We start from the raw sequence: 19,399 nt of genomic DNA on the forward strand, positions 1-19,399 counted from the left end.
GGGCTCGTCCGGGATTTGAACCCGGGACCTCTCGCATGCTCTCAAACTCAGGCCCTAAGCGAGAATCATACTACTAGACCAACGAGCCCATTCAATGCTTCTAAACATAAAACTGAAACCTTTCACGTTCTCAGTCTCCTTCCTCAACACATCTGGGAGGTGTTTTATATCTGACCTTGGAAGACAGGACCGAAGCAGAACAAAGAACAAAGACCTTGTCCAGCACACTCGGGGCCCTTCAGACCTCCATGTTTTCTCCACCTCTGTAAACCTACTTTCCCGTAACTATAACTCTTCCCTCCTACACAGGCCATAATCCGACAATTTAACGGTCACCTGTCTACGTAGGTGTCTTTTAAAATTCGCAGTTACACACGCGTCTACCACACTGTTCCAAAACCCACCACACTCTGTACAAACAACTCATCTCTGACATCTTCTCTAAACTCTCCTCCACTCAGCTTGCCGCTATCTGCAAGGAGTTTGTACGTTCTCCCATTTCCGCGGGGATAATCTGATCAACTATTTTAGTTAGAACTCCCCCACCTACTCTATCTATTACCTCGCCCCCGTCACTGCACCGTCAGCATTTTAAACCGCTTTTTATATTAGAAATGTATTTTATTCCATATCAGTACTTTAACCACTAACGACATTTTATAACATTCTTTATTCTTCATCATTGCTGAATGTTGGGTTATTTTATCGCGTGTTTTTCGTGTTGACGAGCACACCACAGCAAGTTTTTTATAGAGTAATGTGAACGAGTCTTAGGCAGATATAAATTACTCTGAAGCCTAAGATCTTTGCACAGTACTGCAGTAATTTTATGTATTGCACTGTACTGCTGCTGCCGAAAAAACAACAAATTTCCTGAGATATGTGAGTGATGACAAACCTGATTCTGATATTGGTCTCTGTTGTGGACTGAGAGTGGGAAGGGGACAGGGAAAGGGGAATCATGTTTGGGACAATGGGAAGGGAGATGTGAGAGAGCGGAAGGCACCAGTGAGACATTCGGTGATGATCAATAAACCGACTGCTTGGAATCAGACGACCTGGCTGCTGCCTCGGTGCTGAGTGCCTGCACCTACGTCACTTCCTGACCCCGGAGCTCCTTCTCTACCACCCGTCCAACACTCCCTCCCGCGGCGCTCCAGCTTCACCAAGACCCTTTGCTCCCGCCAAATCTACCAACTCGTTCTACCCTGTATGTTGACAATACAGTACTGGGCAGAACTCTTAGGCACTTGAGCTGTATATCTGTCTGTGTCTCAGACATTTGCACAGTGCTGTATATGCTCGCGCGCACTAATATGTATAAATTTTTCCTGTTCAGCCGCGTATTTTCAATCCTTCTATTCCCTTCGCCATGCTCTGTCTGACCCCTCCATTATATGCCACGAATACAGCTACGTCCCAGCTCTCAGTGATAACCTAAAATTATTCTGCAGCTTTGAGAAATGTATGTGTTTAAAATCACGTTTGTTTCATCAGATATTGTGGGAGATGTTCTGGGCTGGAAACGGTTAAGTGAGTGTGTTTGTTCAGTGACTGTAATTAATGGCGGTCTCACTGGAAACCGCTGACGTTTGGCTACTTTTCCTTCTCTCCAGTTCATCAGTAAATATGGCTCTTCCCACACTTCCTTGATATCATTTCCATCGGTACTGCCGGGACAACTGCCGGTACTGCCCCGAGGCAGAGTCCGGTATTACAGTGAATGATCTCGCTCGGTTCTGCATTCTCACTGCTGTGGTGCTTGTTGTTATATCCAGGTATTGATACTATAAACCACGCATTTGGTCCTTCTGTACACTCAGACTGAGATGTAGCTATTTTTTCTTTGCTCTGAATGCAATATTGACTCCTGAATACATATTACCTGAAGCTGACGTTCTGGGTAAGCTGCTGACAGCACTTAACATTCAACTTTCAAGAGATGTACAATCTCACTTTCACCGCATCTCCCACTTGTGTTGATGTCAGCTTCATTTCCGTCTATATTGACTGATTTATTTATTTAGAGATACAGCACGGTAACAACCAATGAGCTCACACCGCCCAATTACACCCTTGTGACCAGTTACCCTACTGACCCGCACGTCTCCGGGATGTGGGAGGAAACCGGGACACCTTGAGGAAACCCACGTTGGGAACGTACAAAATTACAGACCGCGGAACTGAACCCGGGTCGCTGGCGCTGTGAAACGTTACACTAACTGCTATGTACCGTGCCAACACCAAGGGCCGTCAGTGATTTTCACCGGTTACCACGTGAGAGGGATTGGTTAGCCTGAGGGGGATAAAATCCCCGGGACCACGGCAAGCTTACCTTCGGACCCTGTGGAAAAGTAAGGAAGAAATCGAGTGAACCCTTGCAGAAACTGTTGCTTCATCTTGTAAAGATCATCACCAATGCATCCGTTGTCTCTTCAGCACCTCTCTCCGGACTCTGGGATGTTGTCCATCTGGTCCAGGTGACTTATCCACCTTAAGACCTCTGGGTTTGCTTAGCACTTTTCGCTTTGTAACAGCAATGGCACTCACTCCTGCTCCCTGACATTCACAGACCACTGACACACAGCTAGTGTCTTCCTCAGTGAAGACAGATTCAAAGTGCCCATTAATTTAGTCTGCTATTTTGTTGTCCCCCGTTACTATCTCACCAGTATCATTTTCCAGTGGTCTAATATCAACTCTCACCTCCCTTTTACTCTTTATCTAACTGAAAATAACTTTCGGCAACCCGCTTTATGTTATTAGTTAGCCTGCCCTCATATTTCATCTTTTCCCTTCCTATACCCAGGTTGTCTCTGATGCTGAGCAGGGGAGGGCAAAGTCCATGGCGAGCAGGAACTGTGGGGAATCATCAGTGACAGGAACAGTGAGTAATTCTGTAGCTGACAGCAAGGTTCATCACCTCCCTGGTGTCAGGGTCAGGGACGTCTTCAATCATAGAACAGTACAGCACAGAAACCGGCCCTTCGGCCCCTCAATGTCATGCCAGGCCGAATAAATTAGTAATCAAATGCCAACCCAACTAAATCCCTTCAGCATACACAATGTCCATATCTTCCATTTTCCTCACATTCATGTGCCTATATAAACATCTCTTAAAAGTCTCTAATGTTTCTGCCTCTCGCACCACCCCGGGTAGCACATTCCAGACACCCATCGTTCTCTGTACAAAACACTGGCTCCTCACCTCTCCTTTGAACTGACCCCTTCTCACCTTCAATGCAGGCTCTCTGGTGTTGGACGTTTCAACACTTGGAAGAAGATTTCTCCGTCCACTCTGGCTCTGCCTCTCAAAATCTTATTAGCCTCTCTCAGATCCCCCTTCTGCCTCTGCATTCCAGGTTGTTAAGTGTGAAGCCAAGCAGAGATGCAGAACGCATGCTGCTAAATAAGAGAGAGATAAAAGAGAGCCATTCAAAATGCTAATAAGAGAGAGATAAGGGAGAGTCATCCAAAGTGCTAATGAGAGAGAGATAACGAGAGAGATAAGGGAGAGCCATTGAAAATGCTAATAAGAGAGAGATAACGAGAGAGAGATAAGGGAGAGTCATCCAAAGTGCTAATAAGAGTGAGATAACGAGAGAGAGGCACGTTTGGCGTCTGCAGTGATACTGCCGCGGTCATTTCGCTTTGAGCATGACCTGCTCGGTAAAACTTCTGCTGAGACGAAAGGAAGTAGTGAAGTTTGATGGAAGGTGATACCCCATGGGGGGAGGTGGGTAAAATAGCGGGTTTGCTAAGACGCAGGTAGACACGCCACGGGACCCTGAAGAGAATATTGTGCCCCCACAAGTCGGTGGGAGTTTGGAGGACCGATTCGCGGGAATCGGCCAGAGGCTCACAGTGTGTAAAGGTCCGACCGGTGGGGACCTGTTGTGTGTCCACCCTCGGCTGGGTGACGGGTTCACCACGGAAGAACGGTCGCATCTGGAACGGAGTGGTCGCAGTCGCTGACCACAACGGGACAAGAAGACAACGGAAGGTTTGCCTGAAACTTCAGCTGTATCTCTCCCCTCCTCCCCCTCCACGGTACCACAACAACTATCTCAAACTACACTAAACTGAACTGAACTCTGGAAGACTGATCATTTACCCCTAGACTTCGATAGAGCTTGGCTGATTCCCATATTTCTGTGTATATTATCATTGCTAACCTGTTACACTTATACCCTTGCATCTAGTGTACTGTATTACTTAATTTACTAATAAACGTTGTTAGTTTCCAGTGATAACAGACACCAACGAGTGTTCCATTTCTGCTGGGGTGACAGCCCAGTTACGGGGTACGGAACATAAGTGGGGCCTCTGTCCGGGATTTTGAACGCCAACATTGGGACTAGTTGAATCGATTGGGTTAAATTCCCGTATCTGGGGAAAAAAAAAACAAAAAGGGCAAACAGCAGAAATGGAGACTGAGGAATTTCTAAAGATGCCAACCTTGGAGGCATTAGAGGATTCCAAGAAATCAGACTGGGTGAATGTTGCAAAACGGCTGAATCTTTGGAAGGGGAAGCAGGCAATGAGGAGATCGGAGATACAGAGAACCACGATTGAGTATTATGTGTGTCAGGATGTGTTTCCCGAAGGGGACCTGGAGGTGGCGTCTGAGAGCAAACCTGGAGGGGCTGCGATCCAGCTGCAGATGGAAAGATTGAGGCTCAAGCATGAGTTACGAGTAAAACAGCGAGAAAGGGAAGAGAGAGAGAGACGGCTAGAAAGGGAGAAAAGAGAAAGAGAGAATGCGCGAGAAAGGGAGTAAACAGAGGGATCGAGAAAGTGAGGAAAGAGAGAGGGGTGCGAGAAAGGGAGGAAAGAGAGAGAGAAAGCTAGAAAGGGAGGAAAGAGAGAGAGAGATGCGAGAAAGGGAGGAAAGAAAGAGAGAAAGCTAGAGAGGAAAGAGAGAGAGAAGGTGCGAGAAAGGGAGGAAGAGAGAGCGGGGTGCGAGAAAGGGAGGAAAGAGAGAGAAAGCTAGAAAGGGAGAAGAGAGAGAGAGAAAGCTAGAAAGGGAGGAAAGAGAGAGAGAGAAGATGCGAGAAAGGGAGGAAAGAAAGAGAGAAAGCTAGAGAGGAAAGAGAGAGAGAAGGTGCGAGAAAGGGAGGAAAGAGAGAGAGAGGGGGGCGAGAAAGAGAGAGAGAGAGAGAGAGCGAGAGAGAGAGAGAGAGAGAGAGAGAGAGAGAGAGAGTACCGTATGTCATAGAGAGAGTTGAGGAATGAGTGTCAGAGAGAGATGGAGACAGTGTGTATCAGAGAGAGAGAGAGAGAGAGAGAGAGAGAGAGAGAGAGAGAGAGAGAAGGTGTGAGAAAGGGAGTTTGAGCTGGAGAAGTTAAAGAGAATGTGAGAGGGGGGCCTAGGTGGAGGGTTCACGGCGACCCCGGAGGTAAGGTTGGTTCCCCCATTTGAGGAGACCGATGGTGATCGGTACTTTCTACACTTGGAAAGGTCGCTGTGAGTCCGGACTGGCCGAGGGATAAGCGGGCTGTTGTACTCCAGAGTGTGCTGAAGGGGAAGGCTCAGCAAGCTTACTCAGCCTTGTCAGCAGAGGATGCGAAGGAGTTTGATGTGGTAGAAGAGGCTATACTCAGGATCTGTGAGTTGGTCCCGGAGTCATACCGGCAAAGGTCCCGGAACGTGAGGAAGCAGTGGGACCGCACGTATTTAGAGTTTGCCCGTGAGATGCAAATGTATTGTGAGCGTTGGTGCGCCTCGAAAGGGGTCACTGGGGATTATAACAAACTGCTAAAGCTACTGCTGATTGAGCAGTTTAAAGGTTGTGTCCCTGAAGGTTTGCGGACCTACCTAGATGAGAAAGAGGCAGAAACCTTAGCCGCGACTGCTAAATTAGCGGAAGAGTAGGCGTTAACACAAAGCAAAGTTTACCCCGAGTAAGAGATACCAGAAGGGTAGTAGAGAGGGCAGAGAAGTCCGCCGGCTGAGCCAGGGAGTAAGCCGGGGACTAGTGAGCAGGGTAAGGAAGACGGGGAACAGTCTGGCAGGAAGTCTCCTAGTTTTAATTGCGGGAAAGCCGGTCATATTGCGTCCAGGAGCTTTGCTCCGAGGAAGGCGATGGGGAAAGGAAAGGCGACCGCGCCGACGGGCTGAGTTAAGCCGGTTGAAATGCCCTTAAGAGAGGAGGAGCTAAACCGAGTTCAGGAGGGATGTGAGAAATTCCTTTCAACCGGTTTGGTATCCGTGAGGGAGGGGTCACCCCCCGGTGCCAGTAAGAATCTGGAGAGACACTGGGGCTTTTCAGTCCTTAATCCTAAACAGAGTGTTGTAATTCAATAGTGAGACAGATACTGGTGACGTGAACGTGACAGAAGGAGTTGGAAAAGGGACCGAGGCCGTACCGTTATATAAAGTATTTTTGACGTGTGATTTGTTTTCCGGACCAGTCACGATAGGGGTACGGTCTGCACTCCCGATACCCGATGTAGATGTATTGCTCGGGAACGACCCGGCAGGTGGGGATGTGTACCCAGCGGTGAAGCTGACGAGCAAGCCTGCCCGGACTGAGGACCCGCCCATAGTTTCTGAAGTTACTCCCGCCTGCGCAGTGAGGCGAAGCATGGCCAGAAAAGCGGCAGAGACAGGCGCCAATTTACATGAGTCCAGCGTTGATTTAGTTGAGACGTTTTCACCAGCCCTGTACCAAGAGGGGTTAGAGGGTGGTAAAATGGAGAATAGTGGAGCTAAGGAAAGTAAAAGAGACGAGGCAAATTTAGGGTTGTCCAGGAAAGAGAATTTGAGTCTTGCCCATAAGCTACCCCTAGGTGTACATTTTGGAGTGAGGAAGGAGTTTATGGAGGCACAGAAACAAGATGAGGAACAGATGTGGCAGCAAGAAGGTCCAGGGTTTTTACTGGGGGGGGGGATTTAAACGTGAATGTGTATTATAAATACAATACGTAGGTAGCCATCACTTAACAGAGTAAAACAGATATAGTTTCAAATCTTACATCGAGATAAACAATCGGCAATCGCATTGTCAGTACATTACAGAATACAAAGCAATACATATGTCATTATCATGTAGTACATTACAGAAGAGTATACAAATACTAATCTCTATTTCACTTTTAAACTTAACTTTCAGCCAGTCAATATACCATGGAATTGCCTTTATCTTTCACAAGCATTTTCACAAAAAAGTCAAATTCCTGCAAAACCAGATCCTGTTGTTCAAAGTGGGGTTTGGTCAACCATTGTCCCTTTTCCACTTCGAACCAGAACACTTAACCATCCCGAGATCAGCTTGCTTACCAGCTCGGATGAGGCCTTCATAGACTCCCTGCACAGGTGCTAGCTTATCACCAACGTTTCGGGCCAAGACCCTTTGTCAGGACGAACTGAAAGGAAAGATAGTAAGAGATTTGCAAGTAGTGGGGGTGGGGGGCATCCTTTCAGATAGTCCTGGAAGGGTTTCGGCCCGAAACGTCGACAGTGTTTCTCCTTATAGATGCTGCCTGGCCTGCTGTGTTCCACCAGCATCTTGTGTGTGTTGTTTGAATTTCCAGCATCTGCAGATTTCCTCGTGTTTGCAGACCAGCAGGCACTTTGCTACCAAACCACTGTCTCTTCAGCAAGGTCAATGGTTCTGACACCAATCCAGACTTTAAATTTACCTGATTCAAAAGTCCAGTAACACTTTTCTCATTATCTTCATTAAAATTCACCTCACCAGCTTTTATCTCATCACCAACTTTTAAAACACCTTCTAACGTAAGTGACAGAGAATCCTCACTTTCCACTCGTGCCAGGGTTAACCCCTTACTCACTGAACCAAGTCCATCTGACACAAAAGGACTGCATTCCTTTTTAACCAAGTCAGACCCCTCAGTCCTTAACTGAGCTTCAACACTAGGTTCAGTCCCCTGTGAATCCACAGGTACTTCAACAACCGGAACACAGGCAAACGGGACAGCTGCCTCTTCTAGGTTTTCAATACCTGTCCCAGTTTCAAATGCCAAGTTCCCCTGATCCCCCAGCCAGTCTCTAGGCAACTCCCATCCAGAGAAAACTCAAACTTGCTGTTTAAAACAACCTCGTCTTCTAACCCAGCAGACTCCCTCAAGGTATCGGCATCCTTTTCATCTCGGAATGCCCTGACATTACCAGAAACACACTTAAATTCTTCAACTGCAAACAGTTCTTTCAAGCTATACAAACCATCAGTGTCCACCGTTGGACCTCCCAGCTGCCACATCTGTTTCTCATCTTTGCTCTGTTCCTCCACAGATTCTTTCCTCGATAACGATAAATCTGCCTGGTGCCCCTTATTCTCCTCAGCCTTACTGTCCTCTAAATCCTGTTGGTACAGGGACGGTAAAAACATCTCGGCTAAATCAATGTTTGTCTCGGCAGCCTTTCTCGACTTGCTTCGGGTTACAGGCAGGCAGGATAAACTTCGGAATCTATGGGCGGCTCCTCAGCACTTGCAGGCTTGCTCATTACCTGAACTGCTGAGAACACATCCCCCCGGCAGGTCATTACCGAGTAAGACATCCACATCGGCTATCGGTAGTTCAGACCTCACCCCTATCTTGACTGGTCCGGATACTGAGTCACATTTCAGAAATATTGTATGCAGAGGTACAGCCTCAGTCCCTTTCCCAATACCTTTTATCACATTCACATCTCCAGTCTCCGTCTCATCACCGAATTCCAACACATTCCTTAGGACCAATGACTGACAAGCCCCAGTGTCACTCCAGATTCTCACTGGAACCGGAGTTGACCACTCCTTTACGGATACCAACCCGTTCAAAATCAATTTCTCGCGTCCTTCTTGAACTCTATCTGACCCCTCATTCCTTCGCGGTCTGTTAACCGGCTCAATGCAGGCAGTCGGGGTTGTCGCCTTTCCTTTTCCGTTCACTTTTTTTTGGAGCAAAACACTTGGACGCTGTGTGACCAGTCTTCCCACAATTATAACAGGTAAAACTGGGGAACTTCCCTCCAGACTGCTTCTCGCCCTCCTTACCTTTTCCGATACTCCCTGGCTTACTTCCTGACTTAGCCGGTGGTCTCTCTCTAACATCCCTACTAACCCTCTGGTAGCTCTGGCTCCTGGACTTCTTTAAGTCTCTGAACTTTTGTCTACTCGCGTAGACTTTAAGTACTGCATGTTTCACTGTATCATAATTCCTTGACTGTTCAGAATACGCCCTATGAGCCTTCCCTTTCAACTCATATGGTAACATGACAATCCACTTATCCTTCAGCCATTGTCGAGTCTGTGCCGCCTTTTCAAAGTGTAGTAAATACCGGTCTACCTCAGTTGTATCAAAGGGGGGGGGTGCTAACCCGATTTCCTGGCTGATATTCAAACGGTACCACCAGCTCCTTACGCCTATTACCCTCAAACTGTATTTCTGCTGTTTTAATGTTGGTTTTCCACACACCCAAATCAGATAAGGGAATTTACCCCCGATCAATTCAACAAGCCCCCCCAATTTGTATATTCAAAATCCCAGACGAGCCCCCAATTTTGTAGTGTACCATGTGACCGGGTTGCTGAAAGAGCAGAAATGGAGAACACATTGGGGTCTGTATTACCATAACTATTAGTGTTTATTAGTAAGCTAAGCAATACAGTTCTATAAAATGCAAATATATGAAACAGGTTAGCAGTGATACATACAGAAATGTGGAAATAGGAAAAAAAAACACTTTCAAAGTCTAGGGGTGACTGAATAAAGTCTTACCATGGTGAAGAATTCAGTTTGGTTCAGTTTAGGTCGAGGTAGTTGCTTGTGGAGGGAGGGAGGAGAGAGAGAGAGGAGAGAGAGAGAGAGAGAGAGAGAGAGAGAGAGGAGAGAGAGAGAGAGAGGGACAGAGGGAGAGGGAGAGGGAGAGGGAGAAGCCGTTGCTGCCGGTCTTCCCGCTGTCTTCTGAAGTTCTGTTATGGTCACCGACTATGACATACCACATATGACTGTTCTTCAGTGGTGGACCCGTCACCCAGGCAAGGATGGGCACACAAACAGTTCCCCACCGGTCGTACCTTCACACATTGTGAGCCACTGATCCATTCCCCGAATCGATCCTTCAAATAACCCACCTTCGTCTGGGTGCACAACGCTCTTTCACTGTCCTGTGGTGTGTCTGTCTGTGTCTTAGCAGACCTGCTTTTTATCTCGCCTTTCAGGGCACTGGCCGTCCATCAACCCGGTCCCACCTTGCTGTCTCTGCAATAACAAGCAGGCAAAAGAGTCCTTGAAGCCAAGGTAAATAATAAGCCAAGGAGCCATAATATTAAATCATCTCTCTCTCTCTCTCTCTCTCTCTCTCTCTCTCTCTCTCTCTCTCTCTCTCATCTGCGCTGGATGCCTCCTCCCTCCTTCTCTCTCTCTCTCTCATTAGCAGCATAGTTCACGGGGGGTGGGTCAACTCTTGACCCCATCTCAGCTTGGTTTGCTCATCACACTGCCCATACACCTCCTCCCTCAACTCCATTTAGGGACTCAGATAGTCCTTCCAGGTGACGTGTCACCTGAGTATCGGCTTCTATTTTGTCTGGTGTTCCCGGTGCGACCTCCTCGACATTGTTGAGGCCCGGCTTGAATTGTGGGACCACATCATCGAGCACGTACGCACCATCTGCCACAAGCGGGACTTTCCAGTGGCCAAACTATTTAATTCCCAGTCCCATTCCGATGTGTCAGTCCTTGGCCTCCTCCTGTGCCAAGATGAGGCTGCCCTCAGGGTGGAGGAACAACACCGTATATTCCGTCTGAGCAGCTTTGAACCTGAAGGCTTAAATATTGATTTCTCCTTCTGATGAAGAAATTCTCCCCCCCCCACACACACACCACCACAGGCCCTTCCCCTATTCGCCACTCTTACCTGTTACTTTTCTCCCTGTGTTCCCCTCCCTTCCCTTTCTCCGACTGTCCACTCTCCTGTCCGATCAGATTCCTTCTCCAGCGCATACCTTTCCCACCCACCTGGCTTCACTGTCTACAAACTCAATATGCTGGAATATTCCATCTTTCTTCTCAGCCCTGATAACTAATGGTATGGACTGATTCCTCCCTCCCAGCCTGCTGGATTAACCCCCTCCTCCTTTGGCCTTGTACATTATCACCCCCCTCTTTCACCATGAGCCATTAACACACTCCTCTTTAGGCTTTCGTCATTAACAATCTGATCCCTTGGCCCCCATATATTAATCCCCTCCTCTCACAGACCGAGTCCTTAACCCTCTCTCAGCGGCCTTATGTAGGGAATTGGCAGGATGCTATATGTGGACGGATCCTGGAGATCATAAAATCCCAGCGGAAGTAGCTGAGGATCCAGGATCACTGGCGACATCCAGGCCCGACCCCTGAGGGGGAAACTGGATCCTCCCCTGAACTGGGTGAGTGCCGAGCCAGAGGGGGTGCTGAGGTTCACTGTGGGCTCCGCTGGAGAAAACACGGCAGGTGGAGAGAGGGAGAGGTGGAGAGGATGGGAGAAGAACAGGGGAGGAGGAAGGAGAGATGGAGTGGAGAGGTGAAAAGATGGAGAGAAGCTGGAGAGAGAGTTGATAATGGGAAAGGGAAAGATGGAGTGAGGATGGGATCCGGAGGCAAAAAGATGATAGAATAAGATAAAGCGAAGATAGAGGAATGAGGAGAGAAGATGGTGTGTAAATGGGAGAGAAAAAGGGTTATGAGAAAGGATAGAGTGGTTGAGAAAATGAGAGAGAAATATATCGTGAGGTAGAATGAGAGGGTGGGAAAGGTGGAGGGAGGAAATGGGAGCCTCGTACCAGACTGAAGTACACACATTCACCAAGGAGGTGAGAGAGAATTTGTTCCCTCCACACCTGGTCTGAGGGAGGGGAAGGGGGGAGAATGCAGTCTTCACAGAGACAACACCGGGCCTGGGGATGAAACAAGGTCTTCAGAGATTGATGGAGTGAGAGAACGAGGGAGAGGTGCAATGAGAGAGAAAAAATGGAATGAAAGGAATGGATGGAAGATAAAAAGGGAGTGAAAGCGAATGGGATGGAGAGAGTGAGAGTGAGGGGTAGGGTGAAAGTGTATGAGGGCAAATGGGAGAGAGTGGGAAGGGTAGAGAGAAAATTGGAGGGAGAGAAGGGAAACGGAAGGAAAGGATGAAGGCAGACAGAATGAGTTTACAGGAAGGGAGGGGAACAAAATAGGCACCTGAGAGACCCCGTCAGGAGAGACGTTCCAACTTCCCCAGGTCTATGAAGGGTCGCGCAGCCCCCCCCCCACACACACACCCCAGCCACCCACCCGAATGACCTATACACACACCCTCTGACCTCCCTCCACCCACTGTTTCTGCCCTGCCCACTCTCCCCAGCAGATGGCGCAAATGTTCACTCTCCAGATTATTACAGATGATATGAAAGGAACACATCTCTCAAAATCTTGCGTTCGGACAGTTCCGTGTTTATTGAGCACGCACAACAAGCAATAGCAATGCAAATCATCAGCTTCACTACCAAATAATATTCAGGAATATCAAAGATCCCTTGGATTTTAACCCTTCAAACCCTTGCAGACTGTGGACACATTATAACGTCTCTGCACTCTGTTCTCCGACACCCTGTCCCAATCTCCCTCTCTCCGTTTGTGGGAATCTGTGGTTAGAGATCGACTGACTTGCTCGATGTCAGAGATGGAAATCAGAGTGTATCAGAGAGAGAGAGAGAGAGAGAGAGAGAGAGAGAGAGAGAGAGAGAGAGAGAGAGAGAGAGGAGAGAGAGAGAGAGAGAGAGATGAGAGAGAGAGAGAGAGAGTGTAAGACCGTAAGTCATAGAGAGAGTTGAGGAATGAGTGTCAGAGAGAGATGGAGACAGTGTGTATCAGAGAGAGAGAGAGAGAGAGAGAGAGAGAGAGAGAGAGAGAGAGTAAGACCGTAAGTCATAGAGAGAGTTGAGGAATGAGTGTACAGGTAGAGAGAGATGGAGACAGTGTGTATCAGAGAGAGAGAGAGAGAGAGAAATAGAGCATTAGAGGTAAAGGGAGAATGGCAGAACGAGAGTGCATCAGATAGAGGGATGGACAACGAGAGTGTCAGAGATAGAGATGGAGAACGAGAGTGTCAGAGATAGAGATGGAGAACGAGAGTGCATCAGATAGAGGGATGGACAACGAGAGTGTCAGAGATAGAGATGGAGAACGAGAGTGTCAGAGATTGAGATGGAGAACGAGAGTGTCAGAGATAGAGTTGGAGAACGAGAGTGTCAGAGATAGAGATGGAGAACGAGAGTGCATCAGATAGAGGGATGGACAACGAGAGTGTCAGAGATAGAGATGGAGAACGAGAGTACATCAGATAGAGGGATGGACTACGAGAGTGTCAGAGATAGAGATGGAGTACGAGAGTGTCAGAGATTGAGATGGAGAATGAGAGTGTCAGAGAGAGAGATGGAGAACGAGAGTGTCAGAGATAGAGATGGAGAACGAGAGTGTCAGAGAGAGAGATGGAGATTGGGACGGTGTCAGACGGATGTGTCGGGTGTCGTGTTGATCGGGTGGGTATGTGCAGGATTGTCCTGTGCTCTGCGAGTGTACACAGATGTCTGCAAAGGTGCACAGGATACTTTCCTCACTACCTCTGGAGATCAGAGACATTCCTCACTACATCCACAGACCATGACGTCTTTGCAGTTCTGTGTTTTTATCAAAGAGCGTTTCATTATTTCACACATAATTCCAGTTCAATCAGCTAAGAGCAAATTATTGATGATATATTAATGCAATGAAGCCCAGCATCAGCTAAAGTTCCCATTTTATTTTAAACCCAGATGTGTGTCTCACACTGACCCGGTCCTGTAGTGAGGGATGTCGGTGTTTACGGACCGTACACTGTGGAAGGTGTGTGACGTCTCACACTGACCTGGTCCTGTAGTGAGGGGTGTTGGTGTTTACGGACCGTACACTGTGGAAGGTGTGTGACGTCTCACAACGACCCAGTCCTGTAGTGAGGGGTGTGGGTATTTACAGACCGTACCCAGGATGTTCTGTGATTAATCTCATCATTCGGGAGATCTGTTCCTCCTGAAACAGGCTGAGTCTGTGTGCTCACTCTCAGTTCTAGGCTTCTGGATTTGAGTGGCCTCACTACTCAAGGGGATTGTACTTCATAATTTGATCAACACGTGGATGAAGACATGGTACAGAAGGGAGGGCTTCAGATTTGTAGATAATTGGGTAGTTTTCCAGGGAAGTTGGGACCTGTTCTGGCGGGATGGTTTACATCTGAATTGGAGGGGGACAAATATTCTTGCAAGTAGGTTTGCAAGAGAGGCTCCTGTGGATTTAAACTAGATACAAGGGGGGAGGGGAACCAGAGTTTAGGAACCTATGATTGGGAAAAGGAAGAAAAAGAAGATAGTAAAGTTGTTTGCACCATTATAGATAAACAGACAGGAAGAGGTGGAGAATTTCTTAAATGCACTTATTTTAATGCTAGGAGTATTGTAAGAAAGGTGGATGAGCTTAGAGCATGGATTGTTACCTGGAAATGTAGCTATTAGTGAAACATGGTTGCAGGAGGGGTGTGATTGGCAACTGAATATCCCTGGATTTCGTTGCTTCAGGTGTGATAGAATCCGAGGGACAAAAGGGGGAGGTTTTGCATTGCTTGTAATAGAAAATATTACAGCAGTGCTCTCGCAAGATAGATTAGAGGGCTCGTCTAGGGAGACTATTTGGATGGAATTGAGGACTGGGAAAGGTGTTGTAACACTTAAAGGGGTATATTATAGACCAGCCAATGGGGAGCGAGAATTGGAGGAGCAAATTTGTAAGGAGATAGCAAATATTTGTAGTAAGCATATGGTTGTGATTGGGGGAAATTTAAATTTTCCACACATAGATTGGGAAGCCCATGCTGTAAAACGACTGGATGGTTTGGAGTTTGTAAAATATGTGCAGGATATTTTTTTGCAGCAATACATAGAGGCATCAACTAGAGAAGGGGCAATGCTTTATCTCCTGTTGGGAAATGAGATGTCAGGTCACGGAGGTATGTGTTGGGGACCACTTCAGGTCCAGTAATCACAATGCTATTAGTTTCAATATAATTATGGAGAAGGACAGGACTGGACCCAGGGTTGAGATTTTTAATTGGAGAAGGGCTAACTTTGACAAGATGTGAAAGGATTTAGGAGTAGATAGGGTCAATTTGTTTTATGGGAAGGATGCAATAGAGAAATGGAGGTCATTTAAAGGTGAAATTTTGAGGGTACAGACTCTTTATGTTCCTGTTAGGTTGAAAAGAAAGGTTAAAAGTTTGAGAGGGCCATGATATTCAAGGGATATTGGAAACATGGTTCGGAGAAAGAGAGATATATACAATAAATATAGGAAACATGGAGTAAATAAGGTGCTCGAGGAATATAACGAATGTAAAAAGAATCTTCAGAAAGAAATTAGGAAAGCTAAAAGATATGACGTTGCTTTGGAAAGGAAGGTGAAAATAAATCCAAAGGGTTACTACAGTTATATTAACAGCAAAAGGATAGTAAGGGATAAAATTGATCCCTTAGAGAATCAGAGTTGACAGCCATGTGTGGAGCCGAATGAGATGGGGGAGATTTTCAACTATTTCTTTTCTTCAGTATTCACTAAGGAGAAGGATATTGAACTGTGTAAGGTAAGGGAAACAAGTTGGGAAGTTATGGAAACTACGACAATTAAAGATGAGGAAGTACTGGCACTTTAAAGGAATATAAAAGTGGATAAATCTCCAGATCCTGACAGGATATTCCCTAGGACCTTGAGGGAAGTTGGTGTAGAAATAGCAGGGACTGACAGAAATATTTCAAATGTCGTTAGAAACCGGGATGGTGCCGGAGGATTGGCGCATTACTCATGTGGTTCCATTGTTTAAAAAGGGTTCTAAGAGTAAACCTAGCAATTATAGGCCGGTCAGTTTGATGTCAGTGGTGGGAAACGTAATGAAAAGTATTCTTAGAGATGGTATATATAATTATCTGGATAGACAAGTTCTGATTAGGTATAGTCTGCATGGATTTGTATGTGGAAGGTCATGTTTGACAAATCTTATTGAATTTTTTGAAGAGGTTACTAGGAAAGTTGACGAGGGTAAGGCAGTGGAAGTTGTCTATATGGACTTCAGTAAGGCCTTTGACAAGGATCCACATGGAAGGTTAGTAAGGAAGGTTCAATCGTTAGGTATTAATATTGAAGTAGTAAAATTGATTCAACAGTGGCTGGATGGGAGATGACAGAGAGTAGTGGTGGATAACTGTTTGTTGGTTTGGAGGCCGGTGTCTAGTGGTGTGCCTCAAGGATCTGTATTGGGTCCAATGTTGTTTGTCCTATACATTAATGATCTGGATGATGGGGTGGTAAATTGGATTGGTAAGTATGCAGATGATACTCAGGTAGGTGACGTTGTGGATAATGAAGTAGGTTTTCAAAGCCTGCAGAGAGATTTAGGGCAGTTGGAAGAGTGGGCTGAACTATGGTAGATGGAGTTTAATACTGAGAAATGTGAGGTGCTACATTTTGGTAGGAATAATCCAAATAGGACAACATCATAAATGGTAGGGCATTGAAGAATGCAATAGAACAGAGTGATCTAGGAATAATGGTGCATAGTTCCCTGAAGGTGGAATCTCATGTGGATAGGGTGGTGAAGAAAGCTTTTGGTATGCTGGCCTTTACAAATCAGAGCATTGAGTGTAGGAGTTGGGATGTAATGTTAAAATTGTACAAGGCATTGATAAGGCCGAATTTGGAGTATTGTGTACAGTTCTGGTCACCGAGTTATAGGACAGATATCAACAAAATAGAGAGTACAGAGAAGATTTACTAGAATGTTACCTGGGTTTCAGCACCTAGGTTACAGGGAAAGGTTGAACAAGTTAGGTTTTTATTTTTTGGAGCGTAGAAGGTTGAGGGGGTACTTGATAGTGGTATTTAAAATAACGAGGGGGATAGATCGAGTTGACGTGGATAGGCTTTTCCATTGAAAGCAGGGGAGATTCAAACAAGAGGACATGAGTTGAGAGTTATGGGGCAAAAGTTTAGGGGTAACACGAGGGTGAACCTTTCTGGAATGAGCTTGCAGTAAAAGTGGTAGAGGCAGGTTCGGTATTGTCATTTAAAGTACAATTGGATAGGTATATGGACAGGAAAGGAATGGAGGGTTATGGGCTGAGTGCGGGTCAGTGGGACTAGGTGAGAGTAAGCGTTCGGCATGGACTAGAAAGGCCAAGATGGCCTGTTTCCGTGCTGTAATTGTTATGTGGTTATATGTTTAAAAGCTCGCAGGCTGCGGCACACTGGGGAATCAGCAGAGTGTAGCAACATCTTCGGGCTCTCCTGGGATTAACCCTCTGTGAGCCGTATACTTGTCTAAAGGCAGGCTGGAGTAAGGGAGAGGGTGCAAAGCATCAGGGAGATGGAACTGCAGACTCCTTCATTGTTCATGGGTCGCCTCCTCACTCTCCGGAAGCTCCGACGTGCACTGCACAAGCTCGATCTGAGGATCCGGATCATCGAACATCTCCCGGAGCTGCGGCCAGAGAGGAGGAAAGATGAATGATTGCCGAGGAAGGAGAAGTTGATGGAGTGATGGGAGGAGAGGAGCATTAAGACAGGGGGCAGAGGTGTGACAGAGAGGGAGGGAGCTAAGAGGAAAGAGGAGGATGAGAGGAGAGAAATGAGGGACTGGGAGGGAATGGGAGGAGGAGAGGGGAAGGGAAGGAGAGGATATTTGTCCCCGTGTTCCGCCCTCCCTCCACCCCATCCCTTTCAGCTCACTCTCTCACCTTGTTTCGAATGGCTTCCCGCACTTCTTCCTCACTCATGTCTCCACTCGCTGTCACTTGCACGTCAATCCACCCGTCCTCTTCTCCTGAACAAAACAGCCCAGTGTCAACATGGTGTCACTGTCAGGTCAAGTGCTGCTCACAGGATGTGCTCCCTCGTCTCCGTCCCTTCGATCGTGCAATCTCTTCTCTCCCACTGTCCACCTTTGCACACCTTGATTCCTCCCCACATCCTCATCAAATATCTGTGTCAATATTCATTTAGACAGGGACAGGGAGAGTGTGAGAAAAGGGCAGGGGTGGGGTCAGGGAGAGAGTGTGCACAGGTAGTGAAGAGAGGCAGAGAACGAGGGAGGGGCAGACAGTGAGGGGTGGAAAGTGGTAGTGAGAAAAGAAAGAGAAAGATGGATGAATCCAGAGTGAGAGACAGAGACATGGAATGTGAGATTTCCCAGTTACCTGCATTGGACAGTTTTATGGAAAATGATGTCAGTTACATCCACATGTAAGATTAGAGCAGTACACGGTCATTGGTACAGAAGATTAGAGCTCCTGGTATTGGGTGTAGTGTGTTACCGAGGAGTGAAGACTTATGATCACACGGAGAATGGACTCTTGGAGGAACGCGTTATGAAAACTGGCAAGAAACCTCCCTCATTCACTCACCATCCCTCTGTATTCAGGCCATTCCAGACATCAGTCAGCTCCCACTCCCACTCTCCACCCCTCAATCACCCTCTCCCTCCTCAATCACTCCGACCATCTCTCCTCACCCACACATCCAGTCATTTTCTTCCTCAGTGACATCAGGTCTCTCTATTCAGAATCAGGTTTAATGTCACTGGCATAATCCCCTCCCACATAAACAGACATTTACAAACCAGCAGTGCACAAAGAGAGGACAAAGTAATGGAAGTGGTGATCATGGGTTCATTGTCCGTTCAGAAATCTGATGACGGAGGGAAGACTCTGTTCCTGAAACGCTGATTGTGTGTCTTCAGGCTCCTGTTCCTCCTCCTTTGTGATCGCAATGTGAAGAGGGATTCCTGAGTGATGGGTGTCTTTAATGATGAATCCTATTCCGTCTCCCCATCTCTTTCTTGTCATAACTCCCCCACACATCCTTACTCCCGGTTACTCTGACCCTCTCCCTGGTCTCCACATTTACCCTCTCCAGCCATCTACTGGCCCCTCGGCCCATCGTCTCCCCTGACTCTGTCATTCATGTGCCCTGCACTGCAGGTCGAGCAGGTGAATGGGCCCAGGAGTGGGGGAGTGGGGGACTGGGGCAATGGGGGAGAGGGGGAGAGGGGAGCGGAGGAGTGGAAATGATCAAATGTCTCCAACAGTCCCAAGACTTCCTACCTGAGGTATCCATTCGGGCGGAGGACGGTTTCTGTATATACCCTCCAGTAGTTGATCCTTTGGGCTGATCCCCTGTGGAAGTATCCTGGTCTACAATGAAGGATTACCAAAAAAAGGTCATCTCAGTGGGACAGGAGATCAGGGAATCTCTGTGGTGAAACTGACACCATCCCTCCACTTCCAAATCTTCCCCTCACTGCCCTCAGTTTGAAACAGGAATGATTGTTTCACTTCCCTATATATAAATG

General features: G+C 47.1%; 1 non-coding gene across 1 annotated transcript; it reads right to left on the bottom strand.

The window, feature by feature from the left end:
* Positions 1-88, bottom strand: trnap-agg (transfer RNA proline (anticodon AGG)). Its single transcript is given in 2 exon segments — positions 1-36; positions 53-88. It is a non-coding gene; the product is annotated as a tRNA-Pro (tRNA).
* Positions 89-19,399: the final 19,311 nt, after the last annotated feature.

The sequence above is a fragment of the Hypanus sabinus genome, unplaced genomic scaffold (assembly GCF_030144855.1).
Source record: "Hypanus sabinus isolate sHypSab1 unplaced genomic scaffold, sHypSab1.hap1 scaffold_689, whole genome shotgun sequence".
Lineage (NCBI taxonomy): Eukaryota > Metazoa > Chordata > Chondrichthyes > Myliobatiformes > Dasyatidae > Hypanus > Hypanus sabinus.